Source organism: Cupressus sempervirens, chromosome 2 (assembly GCF_028749045.1).
Source record: "Cupressus sempervirens isolate cs-2001-9-10 chromosome 2, ASM2874904v1, whole genome shotgun sequence".
NCBI classification, from domain to species: Eukaryota; Viridiplantae; Streptophyta; class Pinopsida; order Cupressales; family Cupressaceae; genus Cupressus; species Cupressus sempervirens.
This window is the reverse complement of record NC_143119.1, coordinates 768,204,983-768,215,268: the sequence shown is the minus strand read 5'-3', so window position 1 is coordinate 768,215,268 and position 10,286 is coordinate 768,204,983. Positions and strand designations below refer to the sequence as shown.

The 10,286-nt window shown below is 37.8% G+C and overlaps 2 pseudogenes across 2 annotated transcripts; one reads left to right on the top strand and one right to left on the bottom strand.

The window, feature by feature from the left end:
* The first annotated feature begins 4,289 nt into the window (after positions 1 to 4,289).
* On the top strand, positions 4,290 to 6,956 carry LOC149575713 (L-type lectin-domain containing receptor kinase SIT2 pseudogene; annotated as a pseudogene). The gene has a single exon (XR_016360215.1). The product of XR_016360215.1 is annotated as an L-type lectin-domain containing receptor kinase SIT2 pseudogene (transcript).
* Positions 6,957 to 6,994: 38 nt separating this feature from the next.
* On the bottom strand, positions 6,995 to 9,405 carry LOC149575712 (L-type lectin-domain containing receptor kinase SIT2 pseudogene; annotated as a pseudogene). Its single transcript, XR_016360216.1, has one exon. The product of XR_016360216.1 is annotated as an L-type lectin-domain containing receptor kinase SIT2 pseudogene (transcript).
* Between the last annotated feature and the right edge of the window lie 881 nt (positions 9,406 to 10,286).

Below are 10,286 nucleotides of genomic sequence, written 5' to 3'. Positions count from 1 at the left end.
AAAGATTATCCCCTTTTTCCGAAACTTCACCTTTTTGGGCCTGCCTGCCTTAGAAAAGATTATTATTTTTAATTATTTGAAAAGGGGACATGACATATGACCTTGCATAACCGAAGCTCCATCGCTTCAATACACACTGACTTTTTGACAATCTCCATGTTATCCAAACCTCCACATTCAATTAGAGTACTCTTTAATAAATCATATAAATTTTCAGTTGTAACACTACAATTCAATTTAGAAACAGATAGTAGAAATGGTTGATGACAAATATCATTTACAGTATAAACATGCATGCACACCCAGGAAGTATTATCAATCGTTGTAACTTCATCTAGAGACAATGTAATGAACTTTGAGTGTTTTATTTTTTCTTTTATATCTTCTTTTTCAACCTGTGCAAGACATCTAGCCCATTCCCACTTGCTATTTACTGACCAGTGACTATTCAGATAGTTTTGAACTTTGAAAAAGTGCAATAAGGTAGTAATTGAAGGGTAGTCCATCATAGGACATCCTCTACTCAAAATATGAAAGACCACACTTAATTTAACTAATTTTCCCATATTTTGCACTTCCATTGCTTTCCTAATGAAATCTTCAATGGAACCTTTTATTGGAGAATGCTTCTCCTGTAATTGCTAGTGTAACTCATATATTTCGGCATTCCTGATATGCAAATAGTTGTCCTTTGTTTTCCAAGTTAGCACAAATTTTTCAACTCCATCTATAGTTTCCTTTTTGTAAACTTTATCGAAATGCTTTTCTATTGTATCAAGTTTAAGCTACAAACTCTTCTCCTTCTTTGTTATCTCTATGCAAATCTTACATCTGCATTCTACAAGAAGCTCACCATCAATTGGATTGGCCACTATTTCAATGAACTAGTACTTTTCCGCCCATGCTAATTGAAAATTCCTTTTGGAGAGATCCTAGCGAGATCGATCTTTCTTTGATTCCAATTTTCTTTTCCCATTTTATGCATGAACATGATTTATGGAATCACTTTTGGTTTTCTCACCCAACTGGTCTGGAACTGACTCCAACTCTATAATATCAGTCTATAACTCCCTACTTAGGGGAATTGCCTCCAAATAGTGTTTAAGTTCATCCTCGACTGAGATATCAGGTTCACTAACTTGAACTTCTTCAATACAGTCTGAGTCTCCAACTTGTGATGAATCTCATTTTTCAATAAGCACTAGAGATCTAACTTGTGAATCTTGTAGGTGGCCAACATTTCCACCACCAAAGTATACCAATATGGTTTTGCATTTTGGTAATGGTGGCCTCTCTTGGCTTTCAAGGATCCTACCGAAACCCCTGTTACCCCTCTTGTTTGACATTGCAAATCGATAAAGGCTGCAATAAATAAATCAACTTAGTTGTTGAACAAAAGACTCAAATAGTGACGAGTCAAAGACTATGAACAATGACAGTAGACTACTTAGACTACATATAATAACAATAATATGATTCATTCTTTAAAAAAAGGTACTACAGTCTATGGTACTACCCAATATAATTCACAAATCTATAGGCTATCTTAGCATGTGAGATGTCCAGTCACTGGTGGACACTAGACAGTAAAACTAAAAGAATAACTAGTACCACTGTCGACATAAAAAATAAATTAAAAATCACTTGCCTTTTATGAAAACCACGGTCCACGAGTCAATGGGCAATGCACTCAGCACTTTGAAACTTTGACATTAATAAGAAATGCCAGTCTCCAAACTAGAAAAGAGCGAATTGCATAGAATAATAATATCTTATAGTCCAATCTAGGTTGACGAATTATGCAGGATTAACAAGTGGGTATTTCAGATGTAGGCAAAATGCACATTCCTATGCAAGCCCACAATAGGAAATAGTTGGATAAATAGGGCTAGTGGTCGACACACGTTGAGAAAATGGTAGGCGACGCCCAACCCAAGGGAAAATTATTTGGTTGTAGTAATGGAAAAAGAACATGGGCCAATAAGAAACAACATGCAAAGGATGGCGAAATGTTTAAAATAAATGTATCCAAAATGTATATTGCACTAGCGATTAGACCAATATTTTTGACCAATCATTTGATAACTAATGGATGACTACCACAAGCATTGGACCCAAATCTAATAAATATTTGACAACATGGTTGACCTACGTTGCATGTGCTATTTACCAAATGATGATCGACCCATGAGATGGGATCGCCAAATGGTGAAGATTCGCCACTAAAGTAATCTCGACTAGTTAGAACCAATAATAGATTCTTGCCCAAATAGCGACAACATCCATGGACTCATTTTTGAGATTGAAATCAGGGGTCCAAGGGTCCAATCTTTGACATAAAAACCTTTCACATCCATCATGTAAGGCCCATTTTCTAAAATATAGGTTAGGTTAGGTTATTCTTTAAAATGACTAGGTAGAAGTTGTTTGGGAGCAGGTGATTATTGATTTAAGCTTAAATTCCCTTTTCTTCTCCAAAACCATATTTGACTTCAAATTCTCAGAAGATAATTGGTTTAGAACTTTGACATCTACAATGCCAATACCCTCATCTTCATTTAATTCAAATACATATGATGATGAAAAATCCAATATTCTATTGACTTTCCTCACCAAAGGTTGGAAAACTTCAAAAGACACAATGTCTAAATCTTCCTTACATTATTGTTTTATAATTACGAAAAATATCAATATCTTCTAAGATAAGCAAAATAATACGAGCATGCATATTTCATAAGACTACATTAAGAATTACACTAGGTAATAGGAAGATTTGGTAACACTATCAAATTACCTCTTTTAAGCATTACAAACAAAATTATAAATAATAATTTGTAGTTAGATATATAAAAAGTAATTATATATGTATTTAAAAAAAATCTTCATCTAGGTCAGATTATGTACCTTTGAGAAACCTTTTGTCCCTCATAATTTTGTTCTTGTCCTCTACTTTTCAATGTCACCCTTATATTTCTAGTTATGCCATCTTGCAACACTTGTAATCCATTTTACTTGGTGAATGCGTCATATATATTCCATATTGTTTGCAAAAAATCTCTTATTAACTTTTTTGTGTGCTCACATTCTCCATGGTCATTCAATCTTTTTATTATTGTACTTGTTGTTGTATTATCCTAATTCCTTAATCCTCCTATTTGCACTCTAATATGGTTCTCTATGAGTTCTCTTCAACTTTTTGTCAAACCTCTCTTTACTTTTGCCTACTATTTTTTCTCTTCTATTTGTTCCTTAAGCCTCCTTGATCTTTATGTTTTCTATTGTTGATTCAAATTCTTGTAAATGTGAAGTGTTTCTTTTCTCTATTACCTTAAAAAAATAATTTTTAATATGGTTTAGTTCTTGCTTCATAGACAAGATTTCTTACTAACTTGCTTTCAAGTTAATTTAGTTTGATTATTTCCTCTTTGAAATACATGTTTTCTTTGGTAAGTTTACAATTGATGTCCATGGTCAATTGTCATTTGTTAGATTTCATTTGTTCTAAGTTTCTAAACCTTCAAGTCTCATCCTTAATGCCATTAGCCAATTAATATATAGACATAAAGAGCAAATCAATAAAATTGAGTCAAGATTGTATTAGAACAGTTTGTCTTCACCATCAGTCCCCCCTTATATTTCCACCAGTTACTCCTTCTTGACGAAAAGAGGGGTAAAAATTCATTAAGACAAAAAGAGAAACAAAATGAAAAGAGGGGTAAAAATTCATTAAGACAAAAAGAGAAACAAAAAGGAGAGCTCAACAAGGAGTTGTATCTTGAGCAACAAGTTCATCTAACTCACGAGACAGACCCAAGGGTTGTTGTCCCCTAGTCACAATATTTCAATCCTGAATATAATCAACAACTTTGTTCCATTCTCGATAAATGTAATTAAAACTAATAGACTCTAGAGAAGTACAAAATAGAAGAGTTTGATTAACAATTGAAGCCAATTGCCAACTAACATCCTCAAGCAATTGCGAAATAAGCAAATTCACCACCACTTGAGAGTTAGATTCATAGATAAGCTTGGGTCATCCCCTCAAACAACATTGCTTTACAACATATAAAATGGCTAGGACCTCCATAAGATTGTTAGTATACCAACCCTTTTACACTGAGAAAAAAAATTGAACTTCTCCATAGCTAAATCGACCCACACCCCCAAATTCCCACAGTCAAACTAGTACTTCTTTGAACATACCTTTCCTACTTGACTTCCAAGATTTCCCTAATTTTCTTGCATTTCTATCATTGACATACTTGCTGGGACAAACTACGAGTGTCATAAGCCACCTAAAACTTCTAGTTATTTTGGTCTTCCTTTGGTGTCAGATCAGCTTATATTGTTTGACATAAGTGAGCTATGGATGTTTTTGCCCACCTTTATCTTAATGTCCTAAAAATGGCAAATCTGTCGTGGGGGAACTCTATGAAGTCAGTTTTGGGCGGATTTCAATCGACTTTTTCCTCCTCTGCGTCAGTTTCAACTTTCAACAATTTCCTTTTTAATGTCTTAAAAATGGCAAATCTGTCGTGAGGGAACTCTATGGTCAGTTTTGGGCGGATTTCAATCGACTTTTTCCTCTGCGTCAGTTTCAACTTTCAACCATTTCCTTTTTCCCACTTACAAACAAGTTTGGCGATTTACTTCTTTTGTTAATTCAGTAGACCTCCATGAGCCCGCAATTGAATGCTCCAGTTACACCATAATCACAACAATGGGAGGCAGAAGCACGCCTCTTGCTGTTTCTATCTTCTTCTTCCTCTTCTGCTGTTCATGGCATCCTGTCCAATCTCAAACAAAATTCATTTACCAAACGAATTTCTCTTCCATACGTCTGTCTGGAAACGCAACAGTGATCCCTGATGCGGGCATCCGCCTCACCGATCGAGTAGAACATGTCAAGGGCAGAGCTGTTCATTCACAACCTGTGCGCATGAAAGATCCCGGGTCTGTTCATGATACACTTTCATTCAGCACTACTTTTGTATTCTGCATACTTCCCCCAACTGACATTTCAATTGCGGGAGATGGATTGGCCTTCATTATAGCCCCTCATCCATCTCAAGACACCGCTTTAGATGGTCTCTACCTCGGCATCTTCGACAATTTTACAAGCATGGGACACTCTTACAATCACCTCTTTGCGGTTGAATTCGACATCGTACAGAACGAAGAATTCAATGATATTGACGGCAATCATGTGGGTGTGGATCTCAATTCCCTAATCTCTCAACAGTCCAAATCTGCAGGTTACTGGATTGGCAATCAATCTTTTGGTCTGGATCTCAAGAGTGGACACAACATACAAGCCTGGATCGACTATGATAATCTTTTACGAGAATTAAATGTAACGGTAGCCCCTGCTGGTAACCCTCGCCCAGAGATTCCCCTGATTTCTATGAAAAACCTAAGTCTGTCGGACATTCTTGAAGAAGAAATGTATGTGGGTTTCTCAGCATCAACGGGATTGACAATTGAAGCCAATTATATCCTCGCCTGGAGCTTCTCTACAAACGGAACGGCCCCAGCGTTGAATACATCAATTCTTCCATCTATTTCACAGGGGAAATCGAAATCCAAATTCCATAAATTGGCACTAATTGTCGGAGTTACCACAGGTATGCTTGTTCTCCTAGCACTAGCGGTTACATTAATTTGGTTTAAAAGAAAGAAACGAAGAGAACCAATTGAAGAATGGGAGATGGAGTATTGGCCTCATAGATTCAGCTACAGGGATTTATCCATTGCAACCAAGGGTTTCAGGGAAGAACAAGTCATAGGATGCGGGGGCTTCGGCAAGGTTTACAAAGGGGTCCTTCCTAATAAGGGCCTCGAAGTTGCCATAAAATGTCTTCTCCGAGAGAGCAGCGAAGGAGTGAAGGGATTCATAGCGGAGATTTCAAGTCTGGGGCGTTTACAGCACCGGAATCTCGTTCCCATCAGGGGCTACTGCCGGCGAGGGAAACGGCTATTCATAGTCTATGACTTCATGCCCAACGGAAGCCTTGAGAAATTGATGTTTGGTATCCCCGGTGGAGTTTTACGGTGGGCAGAGAGGTACAGAATTGTGTGGGATGTAGCTTCCGGGCTGCTTTATCTTCATGAAGGATGGGAGCAAAGAGTGGTGCACCGGGACATCAAGTCTAGCAATGTTTTGCTCGATTCAGAGCTTCGAGGAAAATTGGGGGATTTCGGTCTTGCTCGTTTGTACCGCCATGATGATAATTACTTGAGCAGTTCAGTGATGGGAACGCCGGGATACATTGCACCGGAAGTTGCACACACGGGAAGGGCGACTCCCGAATCAGATGTGTTCAGCTTTGGGGTTTTGATTTTGGAGGTTGCCAGCGGAAGGCGTCCTGTTAGTCCCTTTCCAGATGACCCTCAAATTGGTTTGTTGGATTGGTTGCGAGGGCTTCATACCAACAACAAGATCATGGAGGGAGCGGATCCGAAGCTTAATGGCGAATACATTCAGAATGAAATGGAGAGGGTGCTTCAATTGGGGCTGCTTTGTTGCAATCCTCGACCGGAAGAGAGGCCTGGCATGAGGCAAGTCCTGCAAATTCTTCAAGGGGAAGAATCCTTAGTTTCCCTTTCACTTGAGAAAGGGAAGCCGAGCTCAACGGTACAGAGCTCATTCAATTGCAGTACAGATGCGGGCTACTGTTCCACTTCTTTAGAGGGACGTTAGGGTTAGAGCTGTGGATTTCACAGATAAAGGTGATCTTAAGTAATTTTTTATGTAAAGGATTTGTTGCGTACCCGATTGTAGATTTCCTCTTTTGTGTGTGCCGTTCTTGGATAGCCTCCGATAAACATTTTAGTCTTGGCATGAAGCGGATTCAAATTTCAGAGTGTGTCTTTTGCGGGCTAACAAATAATTGTCCTGAATGTAGAATTCTGTATATTACTTTAATATAGATTCTTTGTGAAACCTTCACAACAAATTATAGAAAGTAAATACATTTTCTTATGCAAAACAGGATTCACTGTATCCACATCCGGCCATTAAATTTTAAACAACAACTTGTAAAATCTCACAAGCTTCCACAATCTTCCACAATTTATATGTATACATTGAGTGTTTCTGGATTTAATTGTGCAGCAAGTTTTTACATTAACCGTTCGAATTACACTTTGTGAATCCTCAGGGTGTTAGAGAAGATTTATCATTCTGAAGATGGATTACAGAGTATGATACGAAATATTGATAGTAAAACTTATACACAATTGAATCCAGAAACACTGTCAATTTCATACAAGCTTTCCTTTCACGGCATCTCTAAATGTAAACTCCTCTGTAGGGCCCGAATCACTCATTGTAATGGAGGAACAGCAAGAGGGTACAAGGGGAACTTCATCTTAGAGTACTTGAACGACTCGTCTCAAATTAGGTCTTTCTTCTGGTTCAGGATTACAACACAACAATCCCAATTCGAGCACTCTCTCCATCTCTTCCTTAACAAAACAACCACCGAGCTTTGAATCGGCAGCATCCATGAGCCTTTCATTGCCATTCAACTCCCTTACCCAATCCAACAATATTTCTTGAGAAGCATCGAGAGAGCAGTCTACAGGGCGCCTTCCAGAAGCAACCTCCAACATCAAAACCCCAAAGCTGAATACATCTGTGCTGCTACTGGCCTTCCCCGTGGCTACCAATTCAGGAGCAATGTAACCAGGCGTTCCAGCCACACGAGTGGTTTGCGACTTCTCATCATGCCCATATAAACGAGCAAGGCCAAAATCCCCCAATTTCCCACGAAGCTCTGAGTCCAATAAAACATTGGGAGATTTGATGTCTCTGTGCACTACTCTTTCCTCCCACCCTTCATGAAGATACAGCAATCCTTCACCCACGTCCTTTAGAATTGCGTACCTTTGAGCCCATCCTAGAACTTGACGAGGATGCCCAAATATCATCTTATCAAGGCTTCCATTTTCCATGAAGTCGTACACTATGAAGAACTTTTTACCCCGCCTGCAGTAGCCTCTGATCTGCACTAAATTCTTGTGCTGGAGACGACCCAGACTTGAAATCTCTGCTATGAATTCCTTCAATCCTTCAGTGGTCTCCCGAAAGATTGACTTCACGGCGACTTGGAGGCCATTAGAGGGGAGAATTCCTTTGTAAACCTTGCCGAATCCTCCAAATCCCAAGACTTGGTTTTCTGAGAATCCGTCGGTTGCAATGCGTAAGTCCTTGTAGCTGATTCGGTGAGGCCAATACTCCAATTCCCAATCTTCAATCGAGTCTCTGTTATGCCTTCTTCTAAACCACAGAATTGCAATCACAAGCACTAGGAACACAACTAAAGCTGTTGGTATACCGATTTTTAGTCGAAAATTTCTGTTATTGGAATCAGGTTCTGTATCTTTTAAGAATGGAAGAATAGATGCGTTCAAAGCCGGTGCTGCTCCGTTTGTAGTGAAGCTCCATGCTAGGATGTAATGCTCTTGAACGAATTTTCCGGTACCTGCCACAAAACCAACATACATTTCCTCCTCTAGAATACCGGGCAGACTCAAATTTGTCCTAGAAATAAGAGGCGTTTCAGGGCGAATTGAACCAGCTACTGCTATGCTAACATTGAGCTGCTCCTGGAGATGATCATAATCAATCCAAGCTTGAATATTCTTTCTCCCGTTGAGATCTATTTCTACGGACTGGTTGCCGTCCCAGAAACCTGCAGATTTAGAATCTACAGAAACTAAAGAGTTGAGATCTACTCCTACATGATTGTCATCAATGTCGTTGAATTCCTCGTTCTTATATGTGTCGAATTCGACAGCAAAGAGATGATTGTAAGGCTGTCCCATGCTTGTGAAATTGAACAGACCAAGGTACGAACCTGGTAGTCCTCCAGACCCATGTGTTTTGTATGGCGTAATGATGAACCACAGACCTTCTGCGGTTTGTGAAACTTTAGGAGGAACCATGGCAAACACGAAAGAGGTGCTGAATGATGAAGTTGCATTCTTGGACCCATCCTCTTTCATACGCACAGGTTCCCAATAGAAAACACTACCAGTAAGGTATTGTGATCGATTGGTGAGGCGGATGCCTATAAGATCGGGTTCAATTACAGCGCTGCCATGTAAATACAAGCTTGACAGATTTGATTTAGTTAAGCCACTCAATCTGGGAAAGACGAAGGTTGTTTGGGCTTGAGCAGATAGGCAGGGGCAGAGGAGGTAAATTACGAGGACGACACATATGTCTGCCATTGATTCTTGCCCAGTTCACAAAAAGATCAAAAATAGCTAGCAAAACCGTTCTTAAGTAGAAGGATTTTGGATATTTCCTTACAACAATCGAGGAGCATAAACGGCCTGCTTCAGAAGCCCTCGATTTCAAACAGGTCAAAGAATTCATTGAATCCATTCACATTGTCCCTACAGCAAGTACTTGAGCAAGTTTCTAAAATTAAAAACATAACTATAATTACAATATCAGAAATATATATTATAAGCATATACTAAAGAATATATCTATATTTATTTCAATTTATTTATTTATTTTTATTTTTTAATATGGAGGGTTTAGATCAGATCCATTCAATTTCACCATAGACCAAGGGCTCATTGACAATTATTTATTTTAGAAATTTATTGTCTTAAGGAAAAAATTGTTAACCTCACATCTAGTGAATTATCATCATAACAAGAAAGAGTCTAATGAGTTGAAAAATATTATCAATATAAGAAAGAGTCAAGGAGATGAAGTTCACTTGGTGTGACCCTAAATATTGACAATTTTTTTTTGAACACAATCAAATTTGGTAAACTTGAACATCATGGATTGTGGGAATCTATATATATTAGTTTTTGATGTATTATATATGTGTTAAAAGAAAAAGAATAAAGAATAAATATATAAGTGGAGGATAGTATCTTTTTATTTTTAAATGTATTTGATTGAACTACTATTTTGCATTTATAAATTTCTTTAATATATATTACTTTTTATCAATCTTTCCACTTTATTAATATATAAACTTAGACTAAATGAATATAATTGGTATAAAGTCAAAAAAGATGACCTTGGTACAATATATATTTACTTTTCTAATTGAAGTGTATTGTATGTGTTAAGGACACATTATTTAGTCAAAGCAATCCTAAAATAAACATTTTATTTTATCTTTTATTTGATTCATTTCTAGATGAGTGCTAAGTGTTCCATTTATTCTCATGAGAGATGGATTCATGTTGAATCGCTACTCATGAAACATGGGTCAATGAGTTTGATTCATAATCACAAAGTTAAATCTTGA